The sequence below is a fragment of the Etheostoma cragini genome, chromosome 18 (genome assembly GCF_013103735.1).
Source record: "Etheostoma cragini isolate CJK2018 chromosome 18, CSU_Ecrag_1.0, whole genome shotgun sequence".
Classification (NCBI taxonomy): domain Eukaryota; kingdom Metazoa; phylum Chordata; class Actinopteri; order Perciformes; family Percidae; genus Etheostoma; species Etheostoma cragini.
This window is the reverse complement of record NC_048424.1, coordinates 10,097,628-10,111,949: the sequence shown is the minus strand read 5'-3', so window position 1 is coordinate 10,111,949 and position 14,322 is coordinate 10,097,628. Positions and strand designations below refer to the sequence as shown.

Below are 14,322 nucleotides of genomic sequence, written 5' to 3'. Positions count from 1 at the left end.
CCCCCCCCCCCCCCCCACACACACACACACACACACATCCTCTTGAGGACCATTTGAACATCCCCTTTCCCCCTCCTTACCCATCACAGCAGATCATGTTGGCAGACCATATCGTGGCATGTGCCATTGTGTCTTCCTGCCAATTAATATTCTGTACCAGCCGGCACCCCGTCAGCAGTGAGATGACACCTTGCAGGCCCTCACGAGTGAGGTAGTGTAAAAAAAAACACACACACACACACACACACACACACACACACACACACACAGACCTCTTGTTGTCGAGCTAAAAATACACCTGGAACACTATTGCTGTCAGGTTGGGCATAGGCAGTTATGCTAACTAGGTTTGCTGGTAGTTGGAAACTTTACAGGCCGCTTGTGGCAAGGGATACGGATACATAATAAACTTATTTCCTCGGCTCATGTGTATGTATTTTTTCATGACATGGTTTTTGACATGCTGTCAGTCCATGGCTATTTCTCAAGTACTTGTTAGACAGTAGCCATCCCAATCAAGCAGGGGTGTGAAGCAAGGCAGTCATTAAACACTACGCCCTGCTTCTCCTCCTGATGCAGATAGCACGCTGGCACTCGGGTGGTACTCAGGTACTCAGATGGCATGGATCCATCGACTGGCTGGCATTCTGGGCTGTTATGATGTTGCCAGGCGGCTGTTAACAAGTTTTAGGAGTTGCTTCAGAAAACAAGAAAACATATATTCCTAACAACTGTAATACTGACTGCCGAAAAGGCAAAAATCACAATCCCTGGCTGCTATCCGTTGGAGATTTTCTGTATTATCTCTATTTTTTTCAAATTAACAATGTAGCAAAAGCTGTGCCCATACGTAAACACAATTTATGTTGCCAAAGCATTATTATTTGTGTGTGGAATAAAACAGCTATAGAGATATTTGTCTTTGTGCAGCCATTAAACACGCTGTTGTTGTCTTTCATCCTTCCTACAGGTCTTTGGAGAAGATAAGGATCTGAGCTTTCCATTCATCAGATGAAAAGAAATCCCTGTGACTCAACAGTGGCTTCCTGTCCACTATGCTTTCCATTCAGAGCATGATCAACGATGAACCGAATACCGATTGAGTAAATGGACACAGCCCGCATTGAATTTTGTCACAGAGAGCTTAAATTGCTTTACACATTCATTTAGCAAACATGCTTTATGCCACTGTAGACAACATCCACAACTAAATATTCATGGACGTCTGTGTGCCAACATCAATGAGCAGAGTGTCTGATGAACAAACAGACTTATAGAAGTTTATCTGCTGAGTGCACAGAAACCCACCGGTATGAATAATGAAAGCCTGCAGCTCAATAATAAATGTCTGCATGCTCGTACTGTGCAGCTGCACTTGTTTGGCCTGTGAGGTAAATTGCATTATATAAACTCCATGGAGTCGTGAAGGACATGCCCACAAACTAACCATTGCAGCAACCCCTGTCAGATGAAAAAAAAAAAAAAAAAAAGATATCACCAAAAAGCAAGCACACATTGCTAACTCAGAATCCCAAGACACAGGAGTGCTACTTAAGCTAGCCAAGAGGCTTGTTAGGAGGGCAAAACACTTAGATTAAGTAGACGTGCCTGCCAAGTGAAACCTTTCATTCATCATGTCCCCTCATCTGGTAGTAAATTTAAAAAAGAAATCCTTAAGACACAACTGTGCTTTGTCAAAGACGATGGACCCAGTCTCTCCAGGTAAATCATAGTACCTGTGCACTATTAAATGTACTTTCTCTATGCATGGGAAATGTGAGTTATGAATCTTAAGAAGACCTTTGCCTTCTTTTTCATCTTACAAAACATTTCCAAGCTCCTGAGCAGAGATGGCGCTCGTCCAGCGGGAGAATGAGACAGAGAGAAAGAGAAGGAGGCAGCTTGAGGCACATTAAAAAAAAACCAAAAAAGTGCGTGGGTGGCATCAGGGGACAGGGAGAGATCATCTTCTTCTCTCATTGAGATCAATGCCAGGGGCTCTGTGTTGCAGGGCAGAGAGGCAGCATAGCAAACATGAGAGGCTTTCTGTGAGGGGAGCAAGAGCTGATACCTCATTGATACCGTAACTTTTCAATATATTGCAATATAGTAGGCAGTACTGCCCAGTGCACTGTGATGTAGTGATTTCCATTCATCTGACTGCTGTAAATATCCCAGAGGGCAACATGTCAAAAGCAATAACACGTTTGGTGTAAAGATATGGCTCGTGCTTTCCTGAAGTGAAGTGTCCTTTAAGCACTCACCTCCTCCTTTTTCTAATCTAATCAGCCCTTTATCAATCTACCTAGTTTTGGTTAGAAAGTGCAAGTTCAGCACTCTATGGATGTGAATTGTTCTTCCAATAATTTTCTTAGATCTACATTTCAAAATATGTAATGGTAAAGAATGAAAAGAAGAAGAATGGTTTTAAAGTGGGAAGATGTCGCTTAGAGGCTAAGTGTATTTCAGTCCCTCCTGCCTCTTGAACAAAAGAAAATGTGTAAACACAGGAGGGGAAAAACAAACTGTTAAGACTTTCACTTCAAAAAGGTGCTTATTAGCGGGGCCTCTTGCTCACCCAGTAAGATTGTTAGTCCTCATGGCTGAGTCCTGCAGCGGCCTGGGTTCAAATCCAACCTGCGGCCCTTTGCTGCGTGTCAACCCCCATCTCGCTCCCCCTTTCATGTCTATCCACTGTCACGTTAATAAAGGGAAAATCCCCCCAAAAAAGAAGAAAAAAAAGAGATTTATTAGGTTTACTCCAAACCTAATAAATGAGGATTCTTTCATTTCTTTCTAATTAAAACAACCAGTGCCTCCAGAGACAACACATTATTACACACAATTAAAAAGAATTCAGTCTGTGAAGTTCATAAACTGTCAATTCATAAATCAAGGATGACAATGACCCACTTTAAAAACAGCAACATCACTTGTTTTGGTACAACATCTTGCAAAAGTAGGATTTTCCCCTCCAGCTGAAATCTGTTTTTGAAATCAAACTTTCCACATTTTTACATGTTGCAACTAGGAAACCAAAATCTAGGCATGTCACACACACTGCTGCACAGTGAAAACCACCATGTTTTATAAAACAAAGCTGATAGAAAATTATACCCCGACAACAGATTAAACAACCTATTCACAGCCATTCAGTAAACGGAGTGGAACTTGGCAGTAGCTGAGAGGTAGATGTGTGAGGAAGAGAGACAAGAGGGGACTCATGGAGGATTTGTGCGATAAATTGGACCGATCACACAGTGCCCAGGGCAGCTGTGCAAAACTCTCACAGGCCGTCTCCTGAGTTTGTGGGGAATGGCAGTCTGTGTCTGTCTATGAGATTCTGTGAGCGCAGGGCTGGCAGACCAGGTGGTTGGTGAAGGTGCCCTTGCTGTGAGGAGGCCTGAGGCGGTGCCAGTGGGTACCGAGCAGCAGGACTGACCGCTGGGACCACGGCAACTTCTGTTTTTATCCACTCTTACTTGATTCAACTACACTCTCAGCTAAGAGAGCCATTTCAAATGAGACAAAACACCGCTGGTAGAGTATAATGCACACACAAGCAGGCATGTTGCATTGTTGATATTGTATTCTAATTTACTGCACAGTGCACATTGTAGCCCATCAATGCAGACTTCTGTGTTTTTTCCGGGTAAGTCTGGGTAAAGCAAAATCGGGTATATCTCTCTAAACACATTATACATGTTAGAAAACATGTGTAAAAACTGAAACTTGAAAAGACCAAACTGTACAGTACTGAATTGAGGAGTTAGGTCATTATGTTTTGTTTTTTCCTTTTCTGTGTCCAGGATTTTCCGGCCTGAAATCATGGTTTGATGGTTCAATGACACATTGTAGTGATCCTCCACATAACCCCTCCCATACAATTTAAAAAAGATTACTACTAACGTTAAGAGTGCATAGCATTGATGTAATTTCATTCACCCCCACCCTGTGTGAGCAGTGTGAGTTTGATAGGTGCAACAAGCTTTCTTAGCTCCTTCCGTCTGATAAATGAACAAGCAACTGTTAAATACCACAATCATATAAACCCAAGTAAAATGGCGGTCCCTAAATGTATCTTTCAGCCCCACTCGGCTGTCCTACCAGTGTGTGTGCTTTGTGCTGTCTGTCAATCTTTTTCGGCTCAGGGTGTGTGTGCTGTACTACCTTAGACTGCTACCATAGGTGCTACTGGGTTAACGATAGTCTGACAGCCACTTGTTCTTTGGCAGTTACAATTTCTTGTGACGGATTGGACAGCTTTTGTCAAAGAATGCTTTTCCTATGTCACAATAATTCACAATGGAGTAACATAACATTACTGCTAATGACATTTACGGATTTTGCTGCTTCATATTCAAAAATTCAAATACCAAAATAACTGAAGCTAACTGTAAGCTAATATCAGGTGATATTGTTAAATATTTAGAAGGAAAAAAAACGAAACTATCATTTAGCTATTCATTAAACCGGTCTAAAAATGATGAACAACACACACACACTTTGACACATAAACTGAGAGCAAGGTGGTGTTACAGTGGCGGGCATGGTCACTGTCCTCAGGGCCTCTTTCTATCTATAAAAACAGCATGCTCATAAGGGGTCAAAGGGTCAGCTGCAGGCATCATGTGACCTGTGTCTTATGACATCTCAGCACCCTCCAGCTGGCGCACGCGCGCACACACACACACACACACACACCCACACCCACACCCACACATCTCTGAAAGCTATGCTTAAAAATGCCACTGCTAGGCAACACATTTTCTGTATAAAATGGAATGAGAGCTGAGGTGGGAGGAAAATAATGACTCTCTATGGAGTGAAAGGGAGGTAAAGCAGACAAAATATGGTCTAACAGCATTGTAGAAGATTGACTCAATTAAAGTCTCGACCATCCACTCACTCTGACATTATATCGAAAAATGATAAAGACACAGATTTGCAGTGCCTGCAGGGTAGTTTTTACAAGGAACAAGATGAGATTTAACTTAATATCTGCATGATACAATTTGCTATACTTGGACGGGTAGTGCTGTTGTGTGTGAGTCAAGAGGATCACCATCTAGACAGGAGAGACATACATTCCTACATCTACACAGCTGACACACACACACACACAAACACACACAAATATAGATTTGATCAATAGGCCTAGATCAAGCCCAATGCAATGTCTCGTCTCTGGTGAAGGCTATATGAGTGACAATGGGACAGAGGGGACGGAGACAAAAGCTCCTCTCAGTCCCTTTTCTCCCTCTTACGTTTGGCTGTCAGAAAGCATTGTAAGGCTTTCTAGTCGTCCCCAATCGACACATCTTGAAAGGGAAACGACTCCAATTCTCCCTGCAGGTACAAAGCTTCTCGCTCTCCTATTTTCCCCCCTTGGTTGCCTCTATTTTCCGTCTTATCAGTGGGCATATTTTAAGCTGCCGGCCTTTTCTTCAGTATGAAGTGAGGTTGGTGTGTATGTGTGAGAGCCAACGAAACAGGATCCACAGCAACTGTTATCACTGCTCTTACACCAGTCCTTGTTATCTTTCCTGGTCAGTCAGACTTTGGCTTGTCTGTTGTCCCCTCACTGCTTTCATCACTATTTTGAGTTTGTATCAGCTAAAGATGGCAATGCTAATGTTCGTTTTACACTCTGTGCTGGCGGCGACAAAGTGCTGTCTAGCTACAAAAAAACTTGGAATTGCAGCACTGCACAGTCAACCTTACAGAGCAAGTCCCTGGTGGAGCAAAGCAGAGAGCAGAGAGCAGGAGGTCCCCCCCCCCCCCACCACCCAAACAACAAAAGCTGGACTTTGGCGTTGGTCTGGGAGTATGTTGGTGGGGCAATGCTGCCCTTAAACACTGTTTACTCGCTCTATTTCGTGCCATTATAAACAAGATCCGTACTACTAACTTGTAATCTAACTTTGTTACTTTTAAAATCAAGTACTCTGTAAAGTAACTTAAGTTACTTCTTCAAAGTAACTGTGGCAACACTGCTTCGCAGTTTGCTTCAAAATGATTCAGAACTCAAATCTCTTAAGTATTCTGGCCCACCACTCACTACAGGTTCTTCAAACTTTTGAGTGATTGAGTAATTTTTGATTAAGATTTGCTGCATTAAAAAAAAACATCTCCAGCCCCGGTCACTGCTGATGCCCAACTGATACGTTATGTGGAAAAAGAAGAGGCTCTGCAGCAGCGGAGGCAGAAGACCCTGTGGCGAGGCCGGGCTTGTCTGTCAGCACCTATCTGCCCTCCCGGGGCTAAGCCACACAAACGCTCTTGCCTCAAGTCGCCACTCACATTTATATAAGCGCACACAATAATGAAATGACCTTTGGTCTTATCCTACACTGCTGGCGGGACCCGTGGGGGCTGCTGCGCTACTGTTTAGCTGGAGGAGGAGGTTTTCCTCCAGGCATTTCATGCCAAGCTCGTTTAACTCCCAACACTAATCTGGCATTTAGCCAGCTAGGGCTGATGAAGACTTGCTATACATACATGCAAAAACACACATATGCAAGAGGGAGTAGTTTGGTGCCCTCTATTTTATTTTATACGGTTTATCTTAAGCTATAGTATGAACATAGTTCACAAAGGGAGTGTTAGAATCAATCGAAAAGGTTCACCCAATTTAAAGATGGAGACACCGCTGCCCCATCACGTCCTCACACTTGCCCTTGCCTCTCGGTATCTTGGTTTGCAGAAGGACCCAAACAAGCCCTGAATAACACTACCTGCCAAACGACAGCCTCCCTATTACTGCAGTCCATCTGCTGCTGTTCATGGGACTCCTGCTGCACTACCGCTACAGCTCACAATGGTATGGACGTTTCTGTGTTTTTGTCCACACACTTCTGCACCTCTAAATAATTGATTATCAGTAAATGTTGATTTCTAAATTGTCTTATTGACTCTAAATAGGCAAATGTCATATTAAGAGTGCATTTTTGGGGTTTACATTCTGGTTGCAACCATTTATGTACCACACTTTAGGGTGGACAAAGTACGTCTGTATCATATAGGCTACATTTTTCTCTCCTGGTTTTAGATTCAATTTCAGAGTCTGTCCCTGAAGAGAACTGTATTATTCATCAAAGTGGAGCACTGGCTGCACACCAACCACCTGAGGTGCACCTCTCTCCTTATGCACGGATGGAAGGACTGAGCAAATAACAGGTACAATTAAGTGTTGTTGATTTAGTGTTCTGCTGGATTTACCAAGGATCAAGGACTGGAGCTACGTAGAAGAAAGATTAAGCAGAGCAATCCCATTTCCTAAAGTCCTCAGGTAGCATCCAGATCTTGTTACCTTATTATTACATGAGGATTCAGAATTAGATTGTACATTAGCTCACTAAATTACAGCAAAGATGTCAGAACTTCTAGTGCCACAGTTGTTTTATCTACTTGCTGCTGTTATGCAATGAAAGCAAATGCATAACGTACTAAAGTGATAGTTAGACAGTAATGGAATTGTCAATCAGACAAACGCGATCAAAAATTCTTAGTTGTAGATCAAATTTTAGAGTTTCACCACAATCCACCTTACAAATGGATATCATTTTGACACCATAACTAAAAAATATTTCCGCTACAAGTACCTACTCAAACCAGTCAGCATCTGTGGCCCTAGCTAGCTCAGCGTTGGGCTAGTTGATAGCCAGCAGTGTCGTGGTTTGTAAAGAAAAAGTGGAGAGGTGACTAAGTCAAGAGGAAGATGCTTCACATGTACAGCTCGCTGGCTGGCTACACAGTCAACAGCCCAAAGGCTAAAAAGGATGCAGAGAGATACACATGTGAATTTGTGCAAACACCGACACACAGTGATGTACCGTTACTCCATATCAAGAACAAAGAGACGATACCCATGGGCACTCTCAGAGTAAAATAAAAGAAAAAGTTGACCGTTATCTGTAGACAGATCTCAGTTTCAACGTATAGGAGTACAAATGCAATAATGTAATATAATATAATATAGTAGGAGCTTAGGCCCACTCCAAGGTGTGGGCATGTGTCTATAAATGTAAGACAGTTATGTAAGGGACTGCTGTGTCGCAGACCATTTCCCATAGCTCTATGTGAGAGAATGGCTTTATTTCATCCTCATGTCATTGAAATTTCAACACTGCGTAGATAGGCCTGTAAGTATAAAAGCACAAAGAACTACCACCCCTATGTCTTTACATTTCCTTTGGCACACCACTAAATGGAGGAGGGAAAGTACAATATGTAATCTTTCACTGAACTACAACCTCCTTTTACTGACTGTTCTTTTTTCCCCCCCGGAAGAATTTCCTTTGTGTCTGTGACCTATGTGTCCGACCTGTGCTTTGAAGCAATGATTTGTCCGCGTGGCTGTAAGCATTGATAACACAGACAAAGTAAAACTGTTTAGAAGTTTGGGTTTTCTTGCTAAGGATTTAAGTGAATCTGGCATTTCCTGCTAATCATCAAAAGACAAAAGGACGGCGAGCTTGCTTTCACTTCCGATCTTCTGAAATGGAAGAGAAGTGTACACAAGCGGCCCCTGCTGGGCATTTATCCAGCACGAATCAGACGAGCCTTGTGCTCGGGCCTCGCGCAAATACAACGTAGAGCTGGATCCTTGCTGTGAGCTGGAAATGAACAGCCAAATATTGGCTCCTAATTGAAAGCAGCAGTTGTCAGTGTGCACAGGCACCCCTGCTGTGAAATTGTGGACAAACACACCGGGGTACTAAAAGGCCACTTCTCCTCTTGCTCTCCTTCTCTTTTCTCAGCACTTTCTTCTGTTCCCTCCGGCATCCCTGTAGAAGCCATGACCTTGCTCTATTTCTATTTTGAAGACTTTTTTCTAACATTTATTTAGTTTTTTTTTCTAGTATATATCAGACAAACATCACACGGAAAACAGCCAGGGTGTTTTTTTTTTTGCAAGAACAGTCTCGAGTTAGATATAAACCAAATTGTTTGGTACATTGTGTGCCTGAGACAAAAGCCTATTGCAGTTTTTATTATCTACTTCGTTCTTGTCCTGAATCCTTCACTGTCTTTCCACTTTACCTCTTCCTTGCTAGTCCTTGTACGCCTACCCAGTGCATGAAGAAGAACTGAGAAGAAAAATGAGTGCTTATAAAAATCCTAATGAAAATGCAGCATGTCTGTAATTGAATATGGACGTCTCAGTCCTGACACCAGGGATTCAAGCGGAGGACTGGATGCCTTGCCTCCATCAATCATCACACATCACCATGACCACCGGTGCATCTCTTTCCAGCTCTATAAGAGCCCATCAGTGAAAGAGAGAAAAGAAGGGAACAGAGGAAGACAGAAATCAAGGGATAAAAAACAGCGCATAGACATTCAAAGAGAGGGAGTGACAGGAAAAAGGTGAAATATATTGTATGCTGTTTTGCCCATTGTGTGGAATTCACTGTTTTGATTAACTTTGCGTATTCAAATCTATGTAAATACACACTCTCAGTGCAGCTGCAGAGATCATGTTGATTTCTGTTGGCAGCATTTAGAGCTAGATTACGCACAGGCCAGAAACACACGGTGACCTAAAAGCACAGGAACAGTACATTGTTTTTCTAAAAATAAAAACTAAGACTTCCCTAACCATGGACACTGTACACACATACACACTGTCAGTGTTTGGGCCAACAGCTACTGAGGGGAGGGGAGCCCTGTATCCCCTTTACTTCTGGAGCGGACCTTGGACACATTGTGCTCAGAAAGGTATCAGACTATGTTTACCAGCCAAATTTAAACATGACACCTGGGGTGGGGCCTAAACAGCCTATAGTTTAGCCCATTGGGAAGCACATTTTGGCTTTCGGCTGAGAGAATACGCTAGGTCAATTACAGGACACAATGGTGCTCCATTTCCCAAATACCTGGCTACTGACTGGTGAGTCAGGAGGGTTTCTTTATTCAGTTTGCAGGAAACAGCCACGAGGAAAGAGTTGTCTGTTAACAATATATATATTTTAAGCCAATATTGCAGGGTTAAACCTTTTTTCCCCCCCTTCTTATTTTCTACTTTGGCGGTGTGTTATCTGCTCTGAACCACATTTAGACTGTAATGACACTAATGTTAAATACATTTCTTTTAAAGCTGGAAAGCATGAGCTTACCCTTTCTATTTGTCTACTGGCACATACGAAATACCCACTAAGCTGAACGTTGTAAAGGCAAGCCGAATCCTTTCTAAAACTCATCAGAGCCTAAAGTGATGGGCTGAGTGACAGAACTCTTGCATGTATTCAAGCAGCTGTGGTCTAACTAGTTGTCAGCAGAGGTGTTTCACCACAGTGAGTAGGGACCTTCTGTATAGATATGGAGACAAGCAGACTAAAAAATACAAAGCAAGTGACAGGGAATAAGAAGAAAGTAACTGCTGGCGGTACTTTCAACTTAAGACAGAGAGAAAGGAGGAGGACAAAAAAAGGAAAGAAGAGGGCAGATAAAGAGATGAAGCTCAGTTCCCACAGTTGAGTAGGGGCAGCTCTACGCTCAGATGGGGTTTTTGTGTTTTGGGCTTCCGTTGGCAGTGGCAGAGACATGATCAGACAGGTCTATTTCAGAGATACCCTGTCAACTCACTGAGAGACCCTGTCAACGCTATCTCTTCCCCTGGGTGACAGTGAGAGAATGAGTAGCTAAAAGATCCAGAGTGGCAACTATAAGAGGGATGGGGGAAAACTTTAGGTGGATAATAACAGAGTGAGAAAAAGTAAAAAGAAAAAGAGATGTTGTAACACTTTTCTGTATGATATTGTAAGGATATACAGGACAAAGTTCAAATGATGGCGTTCTGTAATCATCACAGGAAAACAAATGGGTTCTAGAAAAGTCCTAATTTCCCACAATATCGTTAACTTTAATACATTTTTGTGTTCAAAAATATGATAAATACCTTTGTTGCAGAGTAAGATTTAAATTATTTTTTTACAAATACTAATAATATCTGATGTAACACAGAACAGAAAATGTTGTGATAACTCCTATCCCTTAAGTTATAAAAAAAGAAGAGAAACATGCAAGAAAGAGAAGAGTCACTGAATAGGAACTGTGAACTGTCTTAGAGAGCATTAAGACACAACCGAGAATGGGCAGAGATATGGACAAAGCAGGGACGGAGGTGGTGGAGGCAGTGGCAGTAAGACACAAGGAGCACCAGTCAGACAGGCTAACTGAGCCCTGGTGTCCCTCTTTCAGGCCGGGGCAGACCAGGGACAGAGGCTGTATTATAGAGCTGTGGCCTGGCCAAGAGGAAGAACAATAGCTGCTGTGTGCCGGAGCATCCTAACAGCTGGGTGATAGGAGGTCTGTCTATGGCTCCACTAAATGGCACGTCGAGGCCACAGACACACACACACACACACACACATACACACCTTTCCTTTTTTCCTTTCTACACACTCTTTCATTATGCCCTGTGTTACTCTGTGTGTGCTCCTATCACCGTTCTCCACCTATGTGGAATATAACACAGGTGAGCAACAGAAAGTTAAGATATTATTCTTGCTAGCATTAGAAAGCCAAAGACTGGCAGAGGATCAGAGCAATTTCAACAACTAAGAGAGGTCCAAAAGTCTCAGCAGGAGTATGCCAAAGCTCTTCTTTCGCGAAGGCCTCTGAAATACAGAAAAACATGAGATCTACTTACTGTGCGGGAATGTCATCCCTCACAGCAAAGAGTTCAAAAACAGCATAAGATAAAAACATGGCAATATTTGCAGCTCTATTTTGAAAACCCACCTGTAGGTAAAGGCATTTGTCGGATAAACCAAGATCCATTTATATTCATGTATCAAAGAGCGAGTTATGTGGATAGAAGTTTTAACTTTCCTACTTTTCACCTTCTGTTTCCCTGTGAGCTTAAAAATACCACGTATAACAACAAAACCCCAGGAGGCAACCCACTTGGATAAGAACTTGCCTCAAATAAAACAGTAGCAGTCAGAGATTTGAGGCCACGGCAGGCATCCTTCAGCAGACATCCACTCAGAGCTGAGCAAGGGTGAATTGGATCACTGGTTCAAGAAATGTCATTTTAGGCACTGCATTATTTCTTGAAGGAAACTTTAAATTTGGGCCGATATGGCAAATGGTTATGCACATACATGCTTCCTCTGAGCTGGTGTGAAACTTAGTCTATAGCTTCCACTCAGTAATGGGATAGTTTGAATGCCAGGAGTCAGAGCTGCTTTCACATTTTCAACATAAATAATCTAGCAGCTCTCTTTCTCCTAGTTGATATTGACATGGTGTCTAGACCTAAAGAATTTCTTCTTGAGAGACAATAAAGATCTGATCTGAACTGACCTAGGGAAATTATTATTTAACCTCATTATAAACTAATCAAATAAGTAAAATCCTTCAGCTCATACACATCACATGCAGTCACTAATATACGCCCCATTCAGCCCTGCTTTGTGTCTCTTGTGTATTATCAATGTCATTTTAATACATCAGAGGCACACACTGACTCCACACTTCTACTGTCAAAAGCAGCAGGCACAGCAGCGTACATAAACTTTTATCAATGGCTCTGCAGCTGTTTCATTCATCACCAACCACAGATCTAAACACACATTTCCACAACGGCCTGCTTTTACTTTACTAGGTCTACTCTATTTTTGAGCGGCATGGTACAAAATATGTTGCTTCAGCGTAGACAAAAGTTTTTCCTGCAGCATCCTAAGACTCTATCCTTGGTTTGGTTTAATGGACAAGCTGCAGAAAAGATGGTCAGTTCAATGTAAGCCCACAAGCTGGCATCACGTAATGCAACGAAGATCTTCAAGCTGTTACTATGAAAGCAGATCACAACATTTAAAACACTGATCATCATGCCCACTTTTCTTGCTACACTTAAAGTAGTACAAAGAAGGTTTCGAATTTCACAAAGCATGATTTCCACTGGGCTAAAGGCTACCATCCCCCATGACTGCAAACCAAGCAGGCTGGAATAGATCCCAGTCCCTATCTCTCCGAGGCAAGTCAAGGCATTCTAGTGGGGAAATTAAAATCACGTCGTGCAGCTGCCAGCGGTTTGTCTAATCATACAGTACCAACATTAAACTCCACAACCCAATGACGAAAAGAAAAAACGTGAAAATGAGATATGTGGCATGCACTATAACGTTAAAAATGTACAGGGCAAATATTCGCTCTCCGGTTTCTCACTAACGTGATATTCCTAGGACTGGATGGATGTCATGACGCTACTGCGGGAGCTCCTGCAGATGTGGAGCTTTGCAATTCATCACCCTTCACGCGGTCCCGTTAAAAATTTGGCGTTTATATATTTAATATGTAATATACTATTGGTCCTTTGAGGGTTTCGACCACTTTGGACTACTAACGTTGTCAACGCTGCCACATTAGTCACCTGTGTACTAGGTTAGTGGTACACTGAGATGGGCAGACAGTGTTGAATTACCAAGACCGTTATTAGTCAAGCAGCTCCAGTTTAAGTATAATGTTACAACATGGTGACTCGGTTTAAGGCAGTTTGTTGCTGCTATGCTGAGATGCAATACCGTTAACGTTCCTAAAGTCGCATTTTTTTACTTTAAAATGTGACTTTAGTAACGTACACGGGGTTCAAATAATTACCTGATACGTATGTTAAAATTCCTCTTATTTTCTTCCCATTCTTAACGAGCAGCAGAGCATGCCACCGTGTCCAATAATTTAAATCCCCGGGTTGTATCCATGTTTGTAATGTCTTTGATATCAAATGTACTCCTGGTGGAAGAGGCGGCGGCGGAGAAGAATCCAGGCACTTTTTTCCAAAGGGAATCTCAGGGTAGGTATTTGCAGAATTGGCATCAAACCTGGTCCAGTCAAGCTAACAGCAGGTTTCATAACGAAAAAATATTGGTCAGTTTTACTCATTTGCGAAAAAGATTTTCTCTCCAACGTAACGTGCGTGAAATTGTGTTTTTTCGCATGAAAATGCCCCCATTGTAATCGGTGATAATGGTACTTACCACTCTATTGTTGGGGCGCGAGAAAGCGTTCCACGCAACTGCTGCTGTGCTCGTGGGAGGCTCGCGGATAACGTGCGCGCTCGCAGTAGTGGCTAGTTATATCACTGTCATTTTTGGGCTGTCCAATCCATTTCAGAGATGTGATTGATTTTATTATTATGTACATAAAACATGTCATTGCACGATTAATCAATCTCCTGCGCAATGACTTGATGATATAATATCGACTAAATACATTACAAAGGTCAAAGATAGGATATCGATGGATTTATGGCAGCAGCGAGCATTTTAAAATAAAAAATTTCACAAATGGTTATAACTGTAATGCATATTT

At 42.3% G+C, this 14,322-nt stretch overlaps 1 protein-coding gene across 7 annotated transcripts in view; it reads right to left on the bottom strand.

Annotated features, from left to right (window-relative positions):
- Window positions 1-14,074, bottom strand: part of wasf1 (WASP family member 1) — a 52,537-nt gene extending 38,463 nt beyond the window's left edge. For 6 of the 7 annotated variants that reach the window (XM_034900206.1, XM_034900210.1, XM_034900208.1 and 3 more), the window contains exons 1-2: window positions 13,989-14,074; window positions 13,612-13,846 (exon numbers count right to left, since the gene is read on the bottom strand). The gene's annotated coding sequence lies outside the window, so the exon portion shown is untranslated. The remainder of the gene's footprint in view (window positions 1-13,611; window positions 13,847-13,988) is intronic. The other variant, XM_034900207.1, reaches the window with a different exon arrangement.
- Between the last annotated feature and the right edge of the window lie 248 nt (window positions 14,075-14,322).